This window comes from Castor canadensis, chromosome 11 (genome assembly GCF_047511655.1).
Source record: "Castor canadensis chromosome 11, mCasCan1.hap1v2, whole genome shotgun sequence".
NCBI classification, from domain to species: Eukaryota; Metazoa; Chordata; class Mammalia; order Rodentia; family Castoridae; genus Castor; species Castor canadensis.
In genome coordinates this window covers 75,536,767-75,557,271 of record NC_133396.1, presented here as the reverse complement: position 1 = coordinate 75,557,271, position 20,505 = coordinate 75,536,767, and positions in this window count along the sequence as shown.

The window sequence follows — 20,505 nt, the reverse complement described above, 5'->3', positions numbered from 1 at the left end:
ATATAAAGGCAACATCATCAGAATAACAGTCAATTTTCAGTAGAAACACTAAAAGCCAGAAATGATGAACTTTGATCTCTGAAACAAAATAACTGGCAACCTGGTTTACTATATCCAGCAAAATTATCCTTCAAAATCAAAGGAGAAATAAAAACCTTCCATTGTAAAAACAGATTAAATGAGTTTGTGGCTACTAAACCAGAACTGCAAAATATCCTTCCAGGAATCCTATACCTAGGAGAGGAAGATAAATACAACCATGAGAATACAGGACATAATTAATCACAGTAGGTAAAGGAAAGCCTTTGGCAGCTCCATAGGAATACAAGTTGGAACTCAGAAAAACAAAAATTTAATATGGGAAATCTGCATACACATTGCAAGTTGATGGTAGAGAAAATTGTTCCTGTTTTTCTTTTTTTTCTTTTTATTATTCCTAATGTGCATACAATGTTTGGATCATTTCTCCCCCCTCCCTCCACCCCCTCCCTTACCACCCACTCTGCCCCCTCCCTCTCCCCCCCACCCCCTTGATACCCAGCAGAAATTATTTTGCCCTTTATCTCTAATTTTGTTGAAGAGAGAGTATAAGCAATAATAGGAAGGACCAAGGGTTTTTGCTAGTTGAGATAAGGATCGCTATACAGGGAGTTGATTTGCATTGCTTTCCTGTACATGTGTGTTACCTTCTAAATTAATTCTTCTTGAACTAACCTTTTCTCTACTTCCTGGTCCCCTTCTCCTATTGGCCTCGCTTTGAAGTATCTGCACTAGTTTCTCTGCATTGAGGGCAACAAATGCTATCTAGTTTTTTGGGTGTCTTACCTATCCTCACCCCTCCCTTGTGTGCTCTGGCTTTATCATGAGATCAAAGTTCCAATCCCCTTGTTGTGTTTGCGCTTGATCTAATGTCCATATATGTGGGAGAACATACGATTTTTGGTCTTTTGGGCCAGACTAACCTTGCTCAGAATGATGCTCTCCTGTTCCATCAATTTACTTGTGAATGATAAGATTTCATTCTTCTTCATGGCTGCATAAAATTCCATTATGTATAAATACCTACTTTCTTTTCCTGAAGTTTGGTGCTGCCTGTCCTTTCATGGTTATGTTGGGTTTCACTTTCTGTGTGCAGAATCCCTTGAAGAATCTTTTGTAGTGGTGGCTTTGTGGTCACATATTGTTTTAGTTTCTGCTTATCATGGAAGACTTTTATTGCTCCACCTATTTTGAATGATAGTTTTGCTGGGTAGAGTACCCTGGGGTTGAAGTTATTTTCATTCAGTGTCCGGAAGACCTCTCCCCAAGCTCTTCTTGCTTTTTATGTTTCTGTTGAGAAGTCTGCTGTGATTTTGATGGGTTAAACTTTGTATGTTATTTGTTTTTTCTCTCTTACAGCCTTCAATATTTCTTTCCCTAGTTTCTGAACTTGTTGTTTTAATGATGATATGTCATGGGGTAGTTCTATTTTGATCTGGTCTGTTTGGTGTTCTGGAACCTCTTGCAACTGTATGGGAGTAGCTTTCTCTAGATTTGGGAAATTTTCTGTTATTATTTTTTTAAATACATTACACATTCCCTTTGCTTGCACCTTTTCTCCTTCTTCAATGCCCATTATTCTCAGGTTTGGTCTTTTGATGGAGTCAGTGAGTTCTTGCATTTTCTTTTCACAGGTCTTGAGTTTGTTTAACTAATAGTTCTTCAGTTTTTCCTTTAATTACCATTTCATCTTCAAGTTCTGAGATTCTGTCTTCTGTTTGTTGTATTTTGCTGGATTGCCCTTCCGTTTTGTTTTGCAATTCTACTTCATTCTTTTTTCTGAGGTTTTCCATATCCTGGGTTGTTTCCTCTTTGATATTGTCTATTTTTGTCCTGAGTTCATTTATCTCCTTATTAACCATGTTCTTTGTTTCACTTTGGTGTTTATACAGTGCTTCTATGGTTTCCTTTATTTCTTCTTGTGTTTTTTCAAATTCCCTATTTTTGTTGTCTTGGGATTTCTTGAGTGTCTCCTGTACGTTTTGGTTGACCATATCCAGTATCATCTCTATAAAATTCTCATTGAGTACCTGTAGTATTTCTTCTTTTAGATTATTCTTGTGGGCTTCATTGGGTTCTTTGGCATAGTAGTTTATCTTCATTTTGTTGCAGTCTGGATCTGAGTATCTGTTTTCTTCATTTCCCTCTGGTTCCTGTACTAATTTTTGCTGTGGGGAAACTGGTTTCCCTGTTTTTTCTGTCTTCCCATCATTGCCTTTGGTGTTGTTATTGTCCCTGTACTGTGTGCAATTAAGTATTTTCTAGCTTGTAATAATAGCACTGGTGATATTTAGAATGGAAGGGTGAGAGGAGATGGAAACTAAAGAAGTTAAAGGAAAAGGGAAAACAAATAAACAAGTAGAAAAAAACAAAACAAAGAAACAAACAAAAAAGTTTCAAAGCTATAAACAGGAAGAGACAGTGTACTAACCAAGTGTAAGCTGAAATGCCATTAGAGAGACAGAGAGAGGATTGAAAATAAGTAAATAAATAATAAATAAATAAATAATAAATAAAAATAAAAAATAGATAAAGGAAAAGTATATATATATATATATGTATATATATATATATATATATGTATATAAATCTCCAAGTTCAAATGCAATAAAGTTTCATTCTTAATAATTTTGGTGCTCGACTCTCAGCCTCCAATCCTGGAGATGGTGCCTCAGAAGTAGTTCTGTGGCTGTCTCATCAAAGGGGAAAAAAGCCTGGAAAAACCTAAATAAAACAAAACTGCACAAAACAAAATAAAACCCCACAAAGTGTCCCAAGTTCAAATGCAATACAGTTTCAGTAAGGTAGGGAAAGAGAAAAGAAAAAAAAAATAGTCTGGAGACAGTTCTGTGAATGGCTATCTGCAGCTGTGGCTTGCCTGCCTGCTGCTGTTAGCCTGCTGTTGCTGGAAGCATTATTTTTGCAGATCTCAGGAGTGAGTTTAACACTCACCTGGCCCTGCAGGCTTTGTTTACTCAGAGTTCTCCTGTGCACAAGCCACTGCTGCCAGCTTTCCCCTTTCCAAGCACACTGGGGGAGGTGACACTGGTGGCTTTCTCAGGCCACTGTGTGTATTTACAGTTCACATGGGAAGTGGGCCTTCCCCCCTCTCCTGTGGAGTTTTCCTCTCACCACTGCTTTTATAAGCTTTCCCTCTTCTGGTTGCTGGGGGTGTGCAGCTGTTCCTGCCTTCTCCAGCCAGGCCCAGCTTGTTTATTTACAGCTCTGTGAGGGATTCCCCTCCCCACCCTCTTTGCCACGTGTCTTTATTGTTCTTATTGCTAATTATGTAGTTTCTCTTTTTTTCCCTAGGTGGGGGTCAGTCTATCCAGGGGGCTATGCTGATCTGGGCCAGGGTTTTCTGTGGGAGTACCACATACCACTTAGCTCACCTTGTGGTCTGTATCTTCCCAAGCTGTCTGGACACTGGCATCTGCAGGTGGTGTGGGATCCCTCCTGGTTTCTCTGTTTAACATGAAGTGGAGGTGTTCTGCATAGGCTGGAGTTGTGGAGGAGTCAAAGTTTTGCCTCTTCTCAGTGGTTTTTCCTGTAAGATGTATCTCCAGCATCTCTCTAAGATTTTACTTTAGGAGGCACGCTTTCTGATTCCTCCCTCTAGCTGCCATCTTAGAATTTCTCCTGTTTTTCTTAGCTTGCTCACTTGTGCACTGAAGGGGAAACACATTAGTAGAGGACTACAGACAACTTTTCAGCTCAGAAGAGTAGAACACCCTGCATTTTTACATCTGCAAACCCCAAAGACCTCCCCTCCTCCACTGGATAGATGAGTGATAACTTGTGATCCAGACTTAGATCTACTTGGGTGGGAAGTAAATGTAACCCATGCCAAAGATGGAATCTGAGGGTGAGCACATTGGGAATTCTGCAGCCCAAACTCTGTGAAGACACAAGAGAACAGTTGTGTGAGTATGAAAGGTTGCTAGAACAGAGACCTGCAAGGCTAAAGAGCACATGATCAATCAGAGCCTTGCCTCTTGCCCAGCCAGGGAAGACTGTTTTGGCCCTACTACTTTGTGCATTCTCAGAAGGCTGGAGAGATTGGTGGAAAACAACTATTGCTCTGGGATCTCCCCCACCTAACCCACACTGAGGGAGAGTCACTGGTCCAAGGAGATTTCCAATTGGATATCCTTAAGTTCAGTTGGTGGGAGAAGTTTGAGGGAGCACCTGCACTCTCTGCATTAGGAAGCCCTTATACAGGAAAACACAGTCAAGATTTCAGTACAGTAAAGAAGGCAAGATGGGGCTGAGGCTGCAAACAACCCTCTCTGGTCTAATTTAGTTGACTTTATAGAGAAAAGTAGCTGACCCCACCACAAAGTATACTGCAAAGGACAATTCTGGGGTGAAAGATCTGTCTATTTCTCCTTAGTTAGGGAGAAATATTGATAGATGTTTTTTGTCATTGTTTTTATTTTGTATTGTTCTTTTTTTTTCATGTATTTTTATTGTTTTGGTTTTTTTCTGCACTTATTTTTTGTGTTGGCCTCATGACTATTTCTTACATTATCATCCCATAAACTTTCCTTCTCTTTTGCTTTTTTTTCTTTCTTCACTCCCTTATTTTTGATACTTAGTTACTAATAACTATAATTTTAATGATTGTAAAATTCCTACATTTTCCTACAAGTATCCTGGTTCCTTTAATCTTATAGGAGGTACAGTTGATGATTAATTTTTACTACATTTAAATGTTTAATTTTTGAATTGATGTCATTCATTTGTTTGTTGCTCTTTTTTTTTCTGCTGTTGTTTTCTTTCCTCTGCATTGAAATGGACATCATTACCCAAAGAAAAGGCTGCCTGCTAAGAAAATCCTCATAAAACCTGAAAGAGATAGCTACCTCAACACATATAAATTGCCATAAATAGAGACATAGGAAACATAAAAGGACCAGGCAATATAATTACAAAAAAATCTATGACTTCTCAATAACTGAATCCAAAGATAATGAAAGGCTAGAGATGCTGTACAAAGAATTTAAAAGTCCAGTTTTAAAAAATTGTCCATGACCTCAAAGAGGATTCAAATGAACAGATGAATAAAGGAAATCAACTTAAGACCTGGAGGAGAAAATCAGCAACATGAATAAGAAATTCAGCAAGTCTATTTAGATTCTAACAGAAACCCAAACAGAAATGTGTGAAATGAATAACTCAATAAATTAAACAAAAAATAAAGTGTAAAGAAGAACTAATAGACTGGATAGAGCAGATGAAAGTACATCAGTGATTGAACACAAGGTTGTGTAATTACTAAATTCACAGGTCAATAAGAAAGTAAGATTAACAAATATTATACCAATTTACAAGAATATGATGAAGAGATTGAAGATAAAAGAAGGTGCTGAGATACAAACTAAAGTCATAGAAAACCTAGTCAGCGAAATTGCTACAGAATATTTCTCAAATTTAGGGAAATATTGAACATCTAAATATAGAAAGTCTTTAGAATTCCAAATAAACATAAAAATATTTCAGAAATGAAGTTCTGCAAATAGCATTATGGATGAAATGCAAAGCCTATATTACAAGAAAGGATATTAAAGGTTACAATACAAAACATCAGCCTATTTACCAAAGAAAATTCTTAGCATTATAGAAATTGTAATGCTAAGAAACTCTAAAAGCCAAGAAATAGAAATGATGTATTTCAAGAACTGAGAACAGGTAATCATCAACTAACATTGCTATATCCAGCAATATTATCCTTTAACCTTAATGGAGAATTAAAGACCTCCCTACATAATTACAACCAAAGCAATTCTTAACCACTACACTAGCATTACAAAGATACTTAACGTATTGCTACAGTCAAGTGAGGAAGACAGTCACAAACATGAGAGCTTGACAAACAATGAATGTCATGAGAGGAAAAGATGAACAAATAGGAAGAATCTAACATATTTGACTAGTAAATCATCAAACTTCAAACATTAATAAGGGAAAAAGAAAACAATAAAAAGTACTCAAATCAAACAGAAAAACAAACACAACTACAAAATTATAGGAATAAAATACCTCTCAATAATATAATCTTAGGTATTAATGATTTTACTTCTCTAATTAAAAGATCTCTACTGATGGATTGGATTAAAAAACAAAATCCAGCTGTTTGCTGTCTCTAAGCAACTGATGAACACAAACATACACACACATACACACACATGCACTGCAAGTTAAATAATAAAAAATTGTATACTATACAACTGGAAGACAAAAGCAAGTGAGAGTAGCTTTACCCATAGCTGAGAAAGTAGATATGAAGCCAAAATTATAAGAGATGAAGAATGTCACTATGTATTAATTCAACAAGAAGATATAACAAATGCATACATAAATTCATGGAATATCAGTGCAATCAGTTCTCTAGAACAAATACTACTGCATATAAAGGAAAAGATAGGTTCAAATGCAGTAATAGTGTATGAGTTCAATACCCCACTCTCATCAATAGATAAAGCAGAAAAATCAACAAAATTCAGAGATAGATCAGTTCATAGATCAAATGGACTTATTATACATCAACAGAACATCCATCTAACAGTTGAAGAACACACATTATCCTTAGAAGTCCATGGAATTATCTCTAAAATACAATGCAGTTTAGTCCATAAAGCAAGTCTTAAAAAATAATTTCTTTTAAGAAATTATCTTGTCAGATAATTATCTTGTCAGATTGAAATTGTGTAAAAATTGAAAACAATAACAGGATAAACTATAGAAACTTTACATACACATGAAGATTAGACAATTTACTTTTTAATGATTAGTAGGTTTTTTAAAAAATGAGGGAGAAAATTTAAGAATAATTCATAGAATCAAAGGGAAAGGAAAATCCAATTTGCCAGAACATTTGAGATAAAGCAAACACATTTCTAAGAGGGAAGTTTATTGCTATGATTACCTACATGAAATAATCAGTGATTTCAAATAAATAACTGAGTGAATCACCTCAAGGTCTTAGAAAAAAAAAAGAATAAGCCAAACCCCAAATTAGTAGATGGAAGATCAGTGAAGAAATTAAGCAAATGAAGAATAATAGTACACTATATAGAGTTAATGAAACTGGAAAATGGTTCTTTGACAATATAAATGATATTGAAAACCCTTATCCAAACTAACCAAAAGAGAGAGATGATCCAAGTTAATAAACTTAGAGAAGTAATTGGGAATATTACAACATATACCATTGAATCCACAGGATCATTATGGAATAGTTTGAAAACAGATGTTCCAATGATTTTTAACCATTAAATTTCATTTAATCTAAAAGAAATGGTTAGATTTCTACACATATAACCTACCAAATTTGAGCTGAGAGGATATAAGCCACCTAAACAGATACATAATGAGCAATGAGACTGAAACAGTAATAAAGAGTCCCTCAAAGAAAAGCAAAGGATGGAATGGATTCACTATTGACTTTATGGGATCTTTAAAGAAGATTACAAATGCTCCCTGAACAATTCCATAACATAGAAAGGGAAAGAATTTTACTAAACCCATTTTACAAATTCAGTATTACCCTGATTCCACATCCAGAAGTGGACAAAGGGAAAAAAAAAGAAAAAGAAAATCATATGTTAATTTCTTTGATGAAAATAGATTCAACAAGACTCAGTAAAATACTTCCAAACAAAATTCAACAACACATTAAAAGATTACACAATATGATCACCTTGATTTTATGGAATGGATGCAAAGATAATTCAATATATGCAAATCAATAAATGTAATGCAGCATATAAATAAAATCAAGAGTAAAATCATATAGTCATCTCAATACAGGCAGAAAAAGTCTTTGAAAAGGTGTCTATTCATGAAAAATGCCCTGAAGAAACTAGAAATAGAAGGTTCATACCTCTACAAAATAAAGGCTGCGTACATCAAATCTGAAGCCAACATTATACTGAACAGAAAAAATCTGAAACATCTCTATTAAAATCAGGAAAAAGAAGAGTATTTCTACTTTTTCCACTCAACTTCAACATAGTGGTTGAATTCTTCCAGATCTATAAAGGCAAGAGAAAGTATAAAAAGGGTACAAAGAAAAGAGAAAAAAGTCAAGCTATCACATTTGCAGAAAATATGGTCCTATACTTAAAAGACCCTAAAAACCAGAAGACACTTTGGTCGGCTAAGGCCTTTCAAAAAATAGTGGTGTAAAAAACTCAACATACAGAAAATCAGTACCAGTTCTATATATCAATAACAAGCATGCTGAGAAAGAAATCAGGAAAATAATTCTATTTCCAATGGTCTAAAAAAGTACTGAAGAATAAACCCAAGTGCAGAGGTGAGAAGTTCTATAATAAATACTACAAAACACTAAGTGAAGAAATTTATAAAGACCCTAGATCACAGAAAGACATGCCATGTTCATGGATTGGCAGAATTAATATTGTGAAAATGGTCATATTATCATAAAGTAATCTACAGATTCAATAGAATTCCTATCAAATTTCTAATGATATTCTTCACAGAACTGGAAAAACATCTTAAAACTAATATGAAAGCATAGATGATCCCAAATGACAAAGTCAGAGCATAAAGAGCAATGCAGGACGTACCACCATATCTGATTTCAAATTATACTACAAAGTCATATCAACAAAATCTGCATAGTACCAGCACAAAAACAGATACGAAGACAAATAAAATAGATTAGTGGAGCCAGAAAAAAATTGACATAGCAATAGTCATTACATTCTCAAGGAAGGTGCCAAAAATATATTTTGAGGAAAAGATAGCCACTTCAATATATAGCACTGCAAAACATCATATCTACATGTAGAAGCCACAAGCTAGGTCACTAACTCATTCTGCACAAAAATAAATCCAAAAATGGATCGAACACCTTTATGTAAGAACAGATACTTTGAAACTACTACACAAGTCAGGGAAACACTTTTATATAGTCATAGACAACACTTTCTGAAAAGGTGTCCAGCGCAATACAATATGTAGAGCATCCAGACCAAAAAATCAACAAAAAATATTAGAATTACATGACACTATGGATCAAATGAACCTAACAGTGATCTATACCATAGTCCATTCACTAGCTGCATAATGCATATTCTTCTCAGCAGAATATGGACTTTACTTCAAAATAGATCACATTTGAGAACATAAAGCAAGTCTTAACAAATGCAAGAAAATCCAAATAACTTAAGTTCTAATTTAGTCTCCCAATTATTTTATTTTAAAGGCATACTTATAGATTATTATGTATCTTTAAGAATACAGATGAATCTATATTAATATGCATGTCTGCCTATGTTTTATATGCTATTTTGGCAGTAATTTATATTGATAATTTCTGCTGGATATTCATTCCCAATAATCCTGAAATGACAAATATATTTGCATAATGTGAAATTGCCTTTTAGAAATCATCAAAAATCTGTTTTTATCTTTTCTTTGCCCTTCATCTCCTCATTTCTGTGGAAAATTACCAAAGAGGGTACCTGCCCTCTGGTGACTAAAAAAATGTGCTAGTACAAATTGTATTTTCTTAAAAATGCTTCAATGTTCGCAGGTTGGTATCTTTGACACCATGTCACTTAAAAAGATCAAATTTTTATTTTAACAGAGTAAAAAATATGATATGAGCACTGATATGCCCTCATGTAATCATGTCTAATATGAGGATATTTTTACTTGTCTGTCAAAATTATACATATATATGTATATACATATATCAGCTTTATTACAAGGAAGAAAAATTACGTCAGTTTATTTCCTATTTGTAATGGTTTGACAATAATTGTAACAAACAACATTATCTGCAGGCAGCTCTCCCTCTCCTGAATACATGGTGCTATCACTTCTCTGGATAGTCCTATAGAAATTCAGGAATTTGTGAAGCTTTGCAGGATTCAGAATTTTATTTACTATACTGGTCATGTTACCCATTTCAGAACACAGTTTCACTAGTATCCTTTCTATTCTGATTTTGAAAAAAAAAGTTAACTTTAAACTGTAAGCTTTCTAGGGCATGCATGTTCATTTAGATAATATAGTCACTTTATTTTAAATTATACTTCCAGATTATTATCTAAAATTTTGAAGGCAAAATAATTAGATACAGTTTACTCTTCAAGTGATTTCTAAACCATTGGTCAAATAATTTATGTTTTATCATAGCAATGTTTCTAGGATGTGTGAGTTTTACTTGTACAGAAATATATTGCAGTGAAGCAAAGCGCATATTTGATTGCACTTTAGTAGATCTTGTAAGGCTGTCAGGTTTCTACTGAAATGTGACTTAAGGCATTAATATTTTTAAACTTGCAAGAGAAATAAAAAGTAGATACAATTTTAGTTGTACTATCTGTACCAATTATATGCTTGTCAACAATCATTTGTTGTTCTAACTCAACATGATATTTGATAAAAAGTAAAAAAGATCTAATACCACGATTAAAGTGTAGTGCTGTATATCATTCAATGCCAATATAGAGCAAGGTTCATTTTAGCTGACCTCAGAGAAAGTAAAAGATTCAAGAAACCTTATGTGAGTTCACAGTTCAAATATCATCAATTCATATTTTAAGGAGACCAGAAAATTTACCAAAGCGTTACTTGGAACCCATATAACTTCTACCACAAATTCTGATACTAGGTAATGCAAATGCAGATTTTAAAAAAATTATTGATATAGTAAATGGTTTCAAATTTTGACAATGCCTCCATTAGCCACCTGCTCACCTGATTAAATTATAAAATAATAGGTAGCAGAACACTTTTTATCACTTGAAGACATATATCTGTCTGATAATGAATGAAATTAGAGGTCCTTGGTGTGGAAATCTTAGCACTGTAAGAAATGTGAAAGTGAATTAAAACGCACATAATGAGGTAATGTTTCGTCATTAAAGGACACTGTTCTAATTAGCATTCCTTTATTTATTGTACTGTGCTGGGAAAAGAAACATAATTCTATGATTACATTATAGTTTTATTCAGATTTAATAAAGATGCACAGACTAAGATGGATACATTTTTTACTTGCATTTATGTAAAACTGTACCATAAAACTACATTGATTTTCCTTGGAGATCAACATGCCTTATTTTATATCAAGAATTTTCACATAGGTATTAGTTTTACATTTATAAATACATGCATCTTTGTTATGTATTTAACTATAAAATATGAATCAGTACTAATTTTTTTAATTGTGAAGTTTCTGGTTTTCTTAATATCAACATTCCCCAATTTTTTTCCTGACATCACATTGACCTATTAAGTGGTTAGTCTTCTTTCTACATTTTGATGTCTGAAGAACAGTTTTGCATTTGTTATTGAAACAACATATTTTAATTAAAGACAAGACTATTTGCAGCACTATTCACAATAGCCAAGTTATGGAAACACCAAAATGGCCCACTACTGACAAGTGGATTAAGAAAATGTGGTATTTATACAAAATGGAATTTTACTCAGCCAAAAGAAGAATGAAATCTTGTCATTCACAAGTAAATAGATGGAACTGGAGAAAATCATCTTAAGCAAAGTTAGCCAGCCTCAGAAGGCCAAAAATTATATGTTCTCTCTCATATGCAGACTTTAGACCTAAAACAATTGCAGTAATATTATTGGACATGGGTCACACACTAAGGGGAGAACACATACAGGAGGAATAGGGAAAGGGAAGGAAACCTAAAACTTGAAAGTGTTTGATGTGCCCACTGTGGAGGAGCAAATAAAGTAATCTTAAATTGACAGAGGCCACTATGGGAAGGTGACCAGGAAGTAGTGAAGAGGTCTAGTAGAGATGAACTAATTTGGATTGTAATACACAAGTGCATGGAAGTTAGGAATCTCTCTGTATAGCTATCTTTATCTCAAACTAGCAAAAATGCTATGTCTTTCTTGTTATCTCTTAAGTTTTCTCTTCAATAAAATTGCAGAAAAGGGCACAAAAGGTTCTGCCTGGAAGCGAAGGGGGTAGGAGGGAGTGTGGGGGGGTGAACAGGATGGAGAGATGGCCCAAACAATGTATACACATATGAATAAATAAATAAATAAATACATAAGACAAATGGGACTGGAGATCATCACGTTGAGTGAGATAAGCCATGTTCAAAAATTCAATGTCAAATGTTCTCACTCATTTGTGGAACGTAGACTTAAAATTATGATGACATCAATAATAAAATTGGGACAGAATGTGTAATGGTGTCATTCTGGAAGAGGATCAATAGGAGGTAGGGAGGGAAGTAAAGGAAACTGAGCGGGGGAGGAGGATAGAAGTATGTTACATACACACATACACACACACACATGAACATGAAGACAGCATAATGAAACCCACCAAACACTTAATAAAAGGGGGAAGAAGAAAGGGGAAATGGTAATAAAAAGAATGGAATGGAATGAACTTGTTCAAAGTATACCACATGCATTTGTGGAATTACCACCAGGAAACTCCTTCATACTACTAATGTATGCTAATTCAAAAACGTAATAAAACTACTTTATAAAAAGAAGAAATAAGACAGGACTATAAAAACAATAACATATATGGGAATAATTTCATTAATAGTAATCCAACCACAGCCATTCAGCCATGCTTGGGGCTTCAAGTTTATGGGAATTACTTCATGTTCTTTCTTCTCTGTTTTGCAGTGCAGGGGATCAAACACAGGGCTTTAGCATGCTAGATGAGTGCTCCACCACTGAGCTATGTCCCCAGACTGGTTTTTTTGTTTGTTTGTTTTGTTTTGCTTTTTGGTGTTACTGGAGTTTGAACCCAGGGCCTCACACTTGCTAGGCTCTCTCACTTGAGCCACTCCATCAGCCTGGGACTTTGTATTTTTGAGACTATGTAGCTCAGGCTGTCCTTGGATTTGTGACCCTCCTGCTTCCATGTCCTGAGTGCTGGTATTATAAACTTGCATCATCACACCCGACCAGTACTTTTTCTTAAAGCACAAGGCCCACTTGAATCATAATATAAGTTGAGTTCATGTTAATGAACTTAGTTTGAAATCTGAACTGGAAATACACAACCTAATGAATCCTTAGGTTCTTGCTGTGGGCCTGAAGTATTATGTAATACATTCTCATCCAAATTATGGAATGTTCTCTTTAGGGAACAAGAATTATTTTCCTGTATGTGTCTTAGATCTAGTTTGATAAGTGTCTTGCCTGAATCTCAGAGAGAAGACAGGAAAAAAAATGTGATAAAATTCCTCTTATAACTTTCTTACTAGACAAGAGTGCCAATAGGCTGTATTGTTACAAAATCACAATTGCTGTCACAATGAAACCCATTAGTTTGTACAATTAGTGCATACTAATAATGAGTACAATATATTAATCATAATTAAACAATAAAGGAAATAATGAAAGAAATCAATTCATTCAAAGCTATCAAATATGTCATAGGTATTTGAGGAAAAAGAATGAAACAGATATTCTAAAAGTGAATTATTGAATTTAAAAATTACTAAAAGTAAAAGTAACAAAAACATAAATCTCTATACATGGCATTAAGATGTTTTACTCAGCTGAGGAGAGATGTAATAAATTAATTTAAAGCTTACCAACTTACCTAAAATTCAATTTAGAGATAGACCAAAGTAAAAGTTATTCAGTTGACTGTGTGGAGGATGAAGGGAAACATGTAGAATAGATGTGAAAGGAGTGTGTTAACAGAACAGAGAATAGAGGAGATGACATATTTAAATCAGCACTTGTTAACATGGACAACTATTAAAGACATGTTTCCTGAGATCCAAGACTGTCACATTAGAGAATAAATAAAAATAAATCTATGCTTAGCATTTCACTGTGAAATATTATCCAACAAAAGAAAACTTAAAAATTACACATAAAGAATACCCATGCGAATTTCCACATAAACTTGTCTTGTGCAGGACACCTAAATAATACAACTTAAGGGAGGGAGCTATTAGTAGTATTTTCATAGTACTTCAGGTAATTGTCAGTTTCAACCCATATAATCAGAGAAACTAAAATTCCATGATAGGTTAAAACTTTACAAAGTAAAAAGCTGCTATAAGGAGTTCACCTCCAGAATCTGATTTTTAAAAGAAAATTTTTGATTAATAGGTTTTGGAAAAATAATTTTAGAAGGAAATTCCAAGATTCAAGCAGAAATGTAGACATAGACAGAGAATATGGTATACATTTAGGCAAGTCTTTCCTTTTTTAATTTTATTATTTTATTTTATTTGTAATGTTGGAGATTGAATCCAGGGCATCCACACGCTATATTAGGGTTCTACCACTGAGCTAGAGCTCCAGTTTTTATTTTTATTTTTGGTCTGTATAAAATATTTACATGAACATCTAAATTGTGTGGCTAAAAACCAACTAACTGAATAAGGGAAGCATGCAAAATGGAAGGCAGGCTTCTGAGTTCCAGAGATTTGAGAGTGTTATAAAATGGGACAATAAAGATAATGATTAATTTTCCAGTTACTATTTCAGTATTTCTAGCATCTCACCATGCCATTTCTGCCTCTTTTACTTGTAAGAATACTTGTGATTATGTTGAGCCAACTACAAAAAACTCATCTCGAAATCATCTCATTAGCAAATTTATTTCTGCCTGTAAGCTTAATTTCCCATGCCTTGTAGTAACCTTATCAATAGTTGCAAGGACTAGGACCTGAACATTTTGGTGGAGGCCATTATGCTGTGTACAGTAGGAGGATGACCATCTGTAGTAAAAAGGATGGATATGTCAGTTAGAGAAAAAGATCAAGGGCAAACATAACAAGGGGATTGGACTTTGATCACATGATAAAGCGAGAGCACACAAGGGAGTGGTGAGGATAGGTAAGACACCTAAAAAACTAGATAGCATTTGCTGCCCTCAACGCAGAGAAACTAAAGCAAATACCTTTAAAGCAAGTGAGGCCAATAGGAGAAGGGGACCAGGAACTAGAGAAAAGGTTAGATCAAAAAGATTTAACCTAGAAGGTAACATACATGCACAGGAAATCAATGTCATTCAACTCCCTGTATAGCTATCCTTATCTCAACCAGCAAAAACTCTTGTTCCTTCCTAGTATTGCTTATACTCTCTCTTCAACAAAATTAGACATAAGGATAAAATGGTTTCTGCTAGGTATTGAGGAATCAATGTCATTCAACTCCCTGTATAGCTATCCTTATCTCAACCAGCAAAAACTCTTGTTCCTTCCTAGTATTGCTTATACTCTCTCTTCAACAAAATTAGACATAAGGATAAAATGGTTTCTGCTAGGTATTGAGGGGGTGGGGGGAGAGGGAGGAGGTGGAGTGGGTGGTAAGGGAGGGGGTGAGGACAGGGGGGAGAAATGACCCAAGCCTTGTATGCACATATGAATAATAAAACAATTAAAATAACTAACTAAATAAATAAATAAATTTCCTGTCTTATGTCACAATATTCACCATATCTATTCATTAATAAAAATCACTTATTATTTCAAGAGCCAGAGAGGTTGTAAGCAAAATTAAATAGACAATCAATTGATATAAATAACAATTGGCCTTGTCTGCAGATGAAGCCCAGGCTTCATTTGTAGAAAAGACCAGTTTTTGGGAGAAGGTTGTAGTAGCATCTGGTGGGAATTATGTCTACTGAGTTCCCTGAATGATCCTGAAGTCATCTGGGGTTAAAGAGCATTTTCCTGATCTAAAGGTTTATATTTCCATAGCATCATTACATGTGCAGCTGTTTTTCTTTCTATAGCCTCTATAATGGATCTGATAGATCACATAACCAAGTGAAGGAATCAGGGAAAAATCATGCATGCTCCCAGAATTAGGCCACTGCCCCCACCAGTGTTTTAAATCCACCTATGGCAGAAAACCATCCTCCAAACAAGCTATTAGGATCCCAGCTTTTCCAAGTCTGGATGGGGACATGGGCAAGCTTTGTCATTTCCTCAGTGATCTCCTCTATGGCTTTTCCTTCATCATCAATCTGCAGGCATCAGTTTCTCGGGTTAAAATTTCCACAAACTCCTCCCTCAGAGGCTAGCAAATAGTCCACAGCCAAGTGGTTTTGATAGATAGCATTGTACATCTTAGTGCCTTGTTTTGCCAGCAAATTGAGGGCTCTTGCAGTCTCATTAGTAATAATTTCAACAACAGCCTGCAGCCTGATGATGCAGTTGATATTACATATATATATATATATGTATGTATGTATGCCTATATATATATAGGGGTTGAAGCAGGTAAATTGATTATCATGGGAGCACACTTGATAGATGGTGTGATTGTGAGTGCATGACCCAATGACAGAGCCTGCACAGGAATAATAAGTTTTGAATAGTAAAGTCTTAGTAACAATACGTCCTGCCCTCACAATGTGCATGCATGGGTCACAGGAAGATGATTTCTGGGCTGCAAAGGGTAAGCAGATCGAAAGCTAAATGAGGACTAAGAACTGATGTAGGAATGGAAGAGGGAGTTTGTGGGAGCGGCATAGCCACATGGGGCCCAGTGGTATGCAAGAATACTCATCCTTTGCTGCAGTACAAGAGTCTGAAGTTGTTGGGCAATGTCTTATCCTTGAAAGGTGCTGCCACTGGAGGATCCCATTGAGCTTGACAGCAGTGGGCGTTGTGAGGATGACCAGATGAGGGCTGGTCCACTGAGGTCCCAATGGAGAGGGTCGAAGAGCCTTTAGGAGAGCAAGATTCCCTGGTTTAACAGAAATTGTTACAGGGCCCTCTGAGGGGTGGGACAGGATCTTATCTGCATGTTCCCTGAGAAGTTCCTGGAGGAAGTTAAGAGAAAGTAGATAGTCAGCCAGAGGTGCAGAGTCTGTTGGAGTCAAGTTTGCTAAGACAAATGAGTGGCCATACATTATTTAAGACACAAATAGGAATATTAGGAGGAGGATAAAAAGATGTCTGCTAAAGGCTGCATATTTTTAGGGATCCAGATTCTGTAAAATCCTGTAACTCCCAAGAAGCCTTTAAGCTGCTTTATAGTATGGGGGAGTGGGAAACAGAAGATTGTGTTCATTCACTCATGACTCAGGGAGTGAGTCTGCTTTTTTTTTTTTTTTAATCTTTTCTTTTTTTTGTTTTATTCATGTGTGCATGCAATGTTTGGGTCATTTCTCCCCCCTTCCATCCACCCCCTCCCTCTCCCCACTACCCCCTTGCTACCAGGCAGAAACTATTTTGTCCTTATCTCTAATTTTGTTGAAGAGAGAGTATAAGCAATAATAGGAAGGACCAAGCATTTTTGCTAGTTGAAATAAGGATAGCTATATAGCTATACAGGGAGTTGACTTCCATTGCTTTCCTGTACGTGTGCTACCTTCTAAATTAATTCTTCTCTACTTCTTGGTCCCCTTCTCCTATTGGCCTCTGTGCTTTAAAGTATCTGCATTAGTTTCTCTGCATTGAGGGCAACAAATGCTATCCAGTTTTTTGGGTGTCTTACCTACCCTCATACCTCCCTTGTGTGCTCTCACTTTATCATGTGATCAAAAAGAAGAAATTCTAATGACCAAAAAACGCATGAGAAAATGGTCACCATCTCTAGAAAAAAAGGAAATGCAAATTAAAACCACACTAAGATTCCACCTCACCCCTGTTAGAATAGCCATCATTTGTAACACCACTAACAACAGGTGTTGGTGAGGATGTGGGGAAAAAGGAACACTTGTACACTGCTGGCAGGAATGTAAACCAGTACAACCAGTCTAAAAAAAATTTGGAGGTTTCTTAAAAATCTAAACATAGATCTACTATATGATATAGCAATACCACTCTCAGGGATAACCCAAAGGAATGTGACTCAGGTTACTCCAGAGGCACCTGCACACCCATGTTTATTGTGGCACTATTCACAATAGCCAATTTATGGAAACAACCAAGATGCCCCACTACTGACGAATGGATTAAGAAAATGTGGTATTTATACATAATGGAATTTTATACAGCCATGAAGAATAATGAAATCTTATCATTCACAAGTAAATGGATGGAACTGGAGAACATCATTCTGAGCAAGATTAGCCTGAATATAGGTTCTCAAAGTAGTCTCTGATGATTTCCTGGACTTCCATAGTGTTTGTTGTTATCTCTCCTTTTACATTCCTGACTTTGCTGATTTGGGTTTTTTCTCTCCTCATTTTAGTCAGGTTTGCCAAGGGTCTATTGATCTTGTTTATCTTTTCAAAAAGCCAACTTTTTTTTCATTAATTCTTTGTATGGTTTTTTTGGTTTCTATTTCATTGATTTCACCTCTGATTTTTATTATTTCTCTCATGCTATTTGCTTTGGGATTTGCTTGTTCTTGTTTTTCTAGGAGTTTAGATGTATCATTAGGTCATTGATTTGAGATCTTTCAGTCGTTTTAATATATGCTCTTATAGCTATAAACTTTCCTCCTCGTACTACCTTTGCTGTTTCCCATAGGTTCCAGTAGGTTGTGTTTTCATTTTCATTGACTTCCAGGAACCTTTTAATTTCCTCTTTATTTCATTAATGACCCATTGTTCATTAAGCAATGAGTTATTCAGTTTCCAGCTATTTGCTTGCTTTTTGTCTTTATTTTTGTTGTTGGGTTATAGTTTTATTGCATTGTGATCAAATAAAGTGCATGGCATAATTTCTATTTTCTTATGTTTGCTGAGGCTTGCTTTGTGCCCTAGGATGTGATCTATTTTGGAGTATGTTTGGTGGGCTGCCAAGATGAATGAATATTGTGTAGAAGTTGGATGAAATGTTCTGTAGACATCAAGTAGGTCCATTTGATCTATGGTATGTTTTAGATCTAGGATTTCTTTATTGATTTTTTGTTTGGATGATCTATCTATTGATGATAGGGGGGTGTTAAGTCTCCCACAACCACTGTGTTGCAGTTAATATATGCTTTTAGGTCCTTCAGAGTATGTTTCATGAAATTGGGTGAGTTGACATTGGGTGCATATAGGTTGATAATTGTTATTTCGTTTTGGTCTATTTCCTGTTTTATTAGTATGGAATGTCCTTCTTTATCTCTTTTGAGCAATGTAGGTTTGAAGTCTACTTAGTAAGAGATAAGTATTGCTACTCCTGCCTGTTTTTGGGGGTCATTGACTTGGTAAATCTTCTTCCAGCCTTTCATCCTAAGCCTATGCTTTTTTCTATTGATGAGATGGGTCTCCTATAAGCAACAAATTGTTGGATCTTCCTTTTTGATTCCAGTTTGTCAAATGGTGCCTTTTGATGGGGGAATTAAGTCCGTTAATGTTAAGTGTTAGTATTGATAGGTATGTGGTGATTTCTGTCATTTGGTTGTCTTAGTTGTTTGAGGGTTTGATTGCGTGTTGCTAAATCATTGTTACTCTCTACTTTCTTGCTTTTTCTTTTCCTGTAGTTTGGTACTGCCTGCCCTTTCATGGTTATGCTGGGTTTCACTTTCTGTGTGTAGAATCCCTTGAAGAATCTTTTGTAGTGGTGGGTTTTTGGTTATATATTGTTTTAGTTTCTGTTTATCATGGAAGACTTTCATTGCTCTATCTATTTTGAATGATAGTTTTGCTGGGTAGAGGTTGAAGTTATTTTCATTCAGTACCCAGAAGACCTCACCCCAAGCTCTTCTTGCTTTTAATGTTTCTGTTGAGAAGTCTGCTGTGATTTTGATGGCTTTATCTTTGTATGTTATTTGTTTTTTCTGTCTTACAGAGTTCAATATTCTTTCCCTAGTTTTGGAACTTGTTTTAATGATAATATGTTGTGGGGCAGTTCTATTTTGGTCAGGTATGTTTGGTGTTCTGGAGGCTTCGTATACCTGTGTGAGCATAATTTTCTCTAGATTTGGGAAATTTTCTGTTATTATTTTTTTGAGTATATTGCACCACTTCTCCTTCTTCAATGCCCATGATTCTCAGGTTTTGTTTTTTGATGGAATCAGTAAGTTCTTGCATTTTCTTTTTACATGTCTTGAGTTGCTTAACTAATAGTTCTACAGTTTTTCCTTTAATTACCATTTCATCTTTGAGTTCTGAGATTCTGTCTTCTGTTTGTTCTATTCTGCTTGTCTGTTTGTTCTATTCTGCTTGATTGGCCTTCCATTTTGTTTTGCATTTCTGTTTTATTCTTTTTCTCTATTTTTGTTGTCTTGGAATTTCTTTAATGTCTCCTCTACATGTTTGTTGACCATATCCTGTATCATCTCTATGAAATTCTCATTGATTACTTGCAGGATTTCTTCCTTAAGGTTTGTGTTGTGGGCTTCATTGGGTTCTTTGGAATAGTTTATCTTTGTTTTGTTGGAGTCTGGATCTGAGTATATGTTTTCTTCATTTACCTCTGGTTCCTGTACAACTTTATTATTGGGGGGAAAATGGTTTCCCTCTTTTTTCAGTCTTCCAATCATTGCCCTTGCTATTGTTACTGTCCCTGTACTGTGTGTAATTCAGTATTGTCTAGCTTGTAATATTAACAATGGTGATATCTAGAGTGG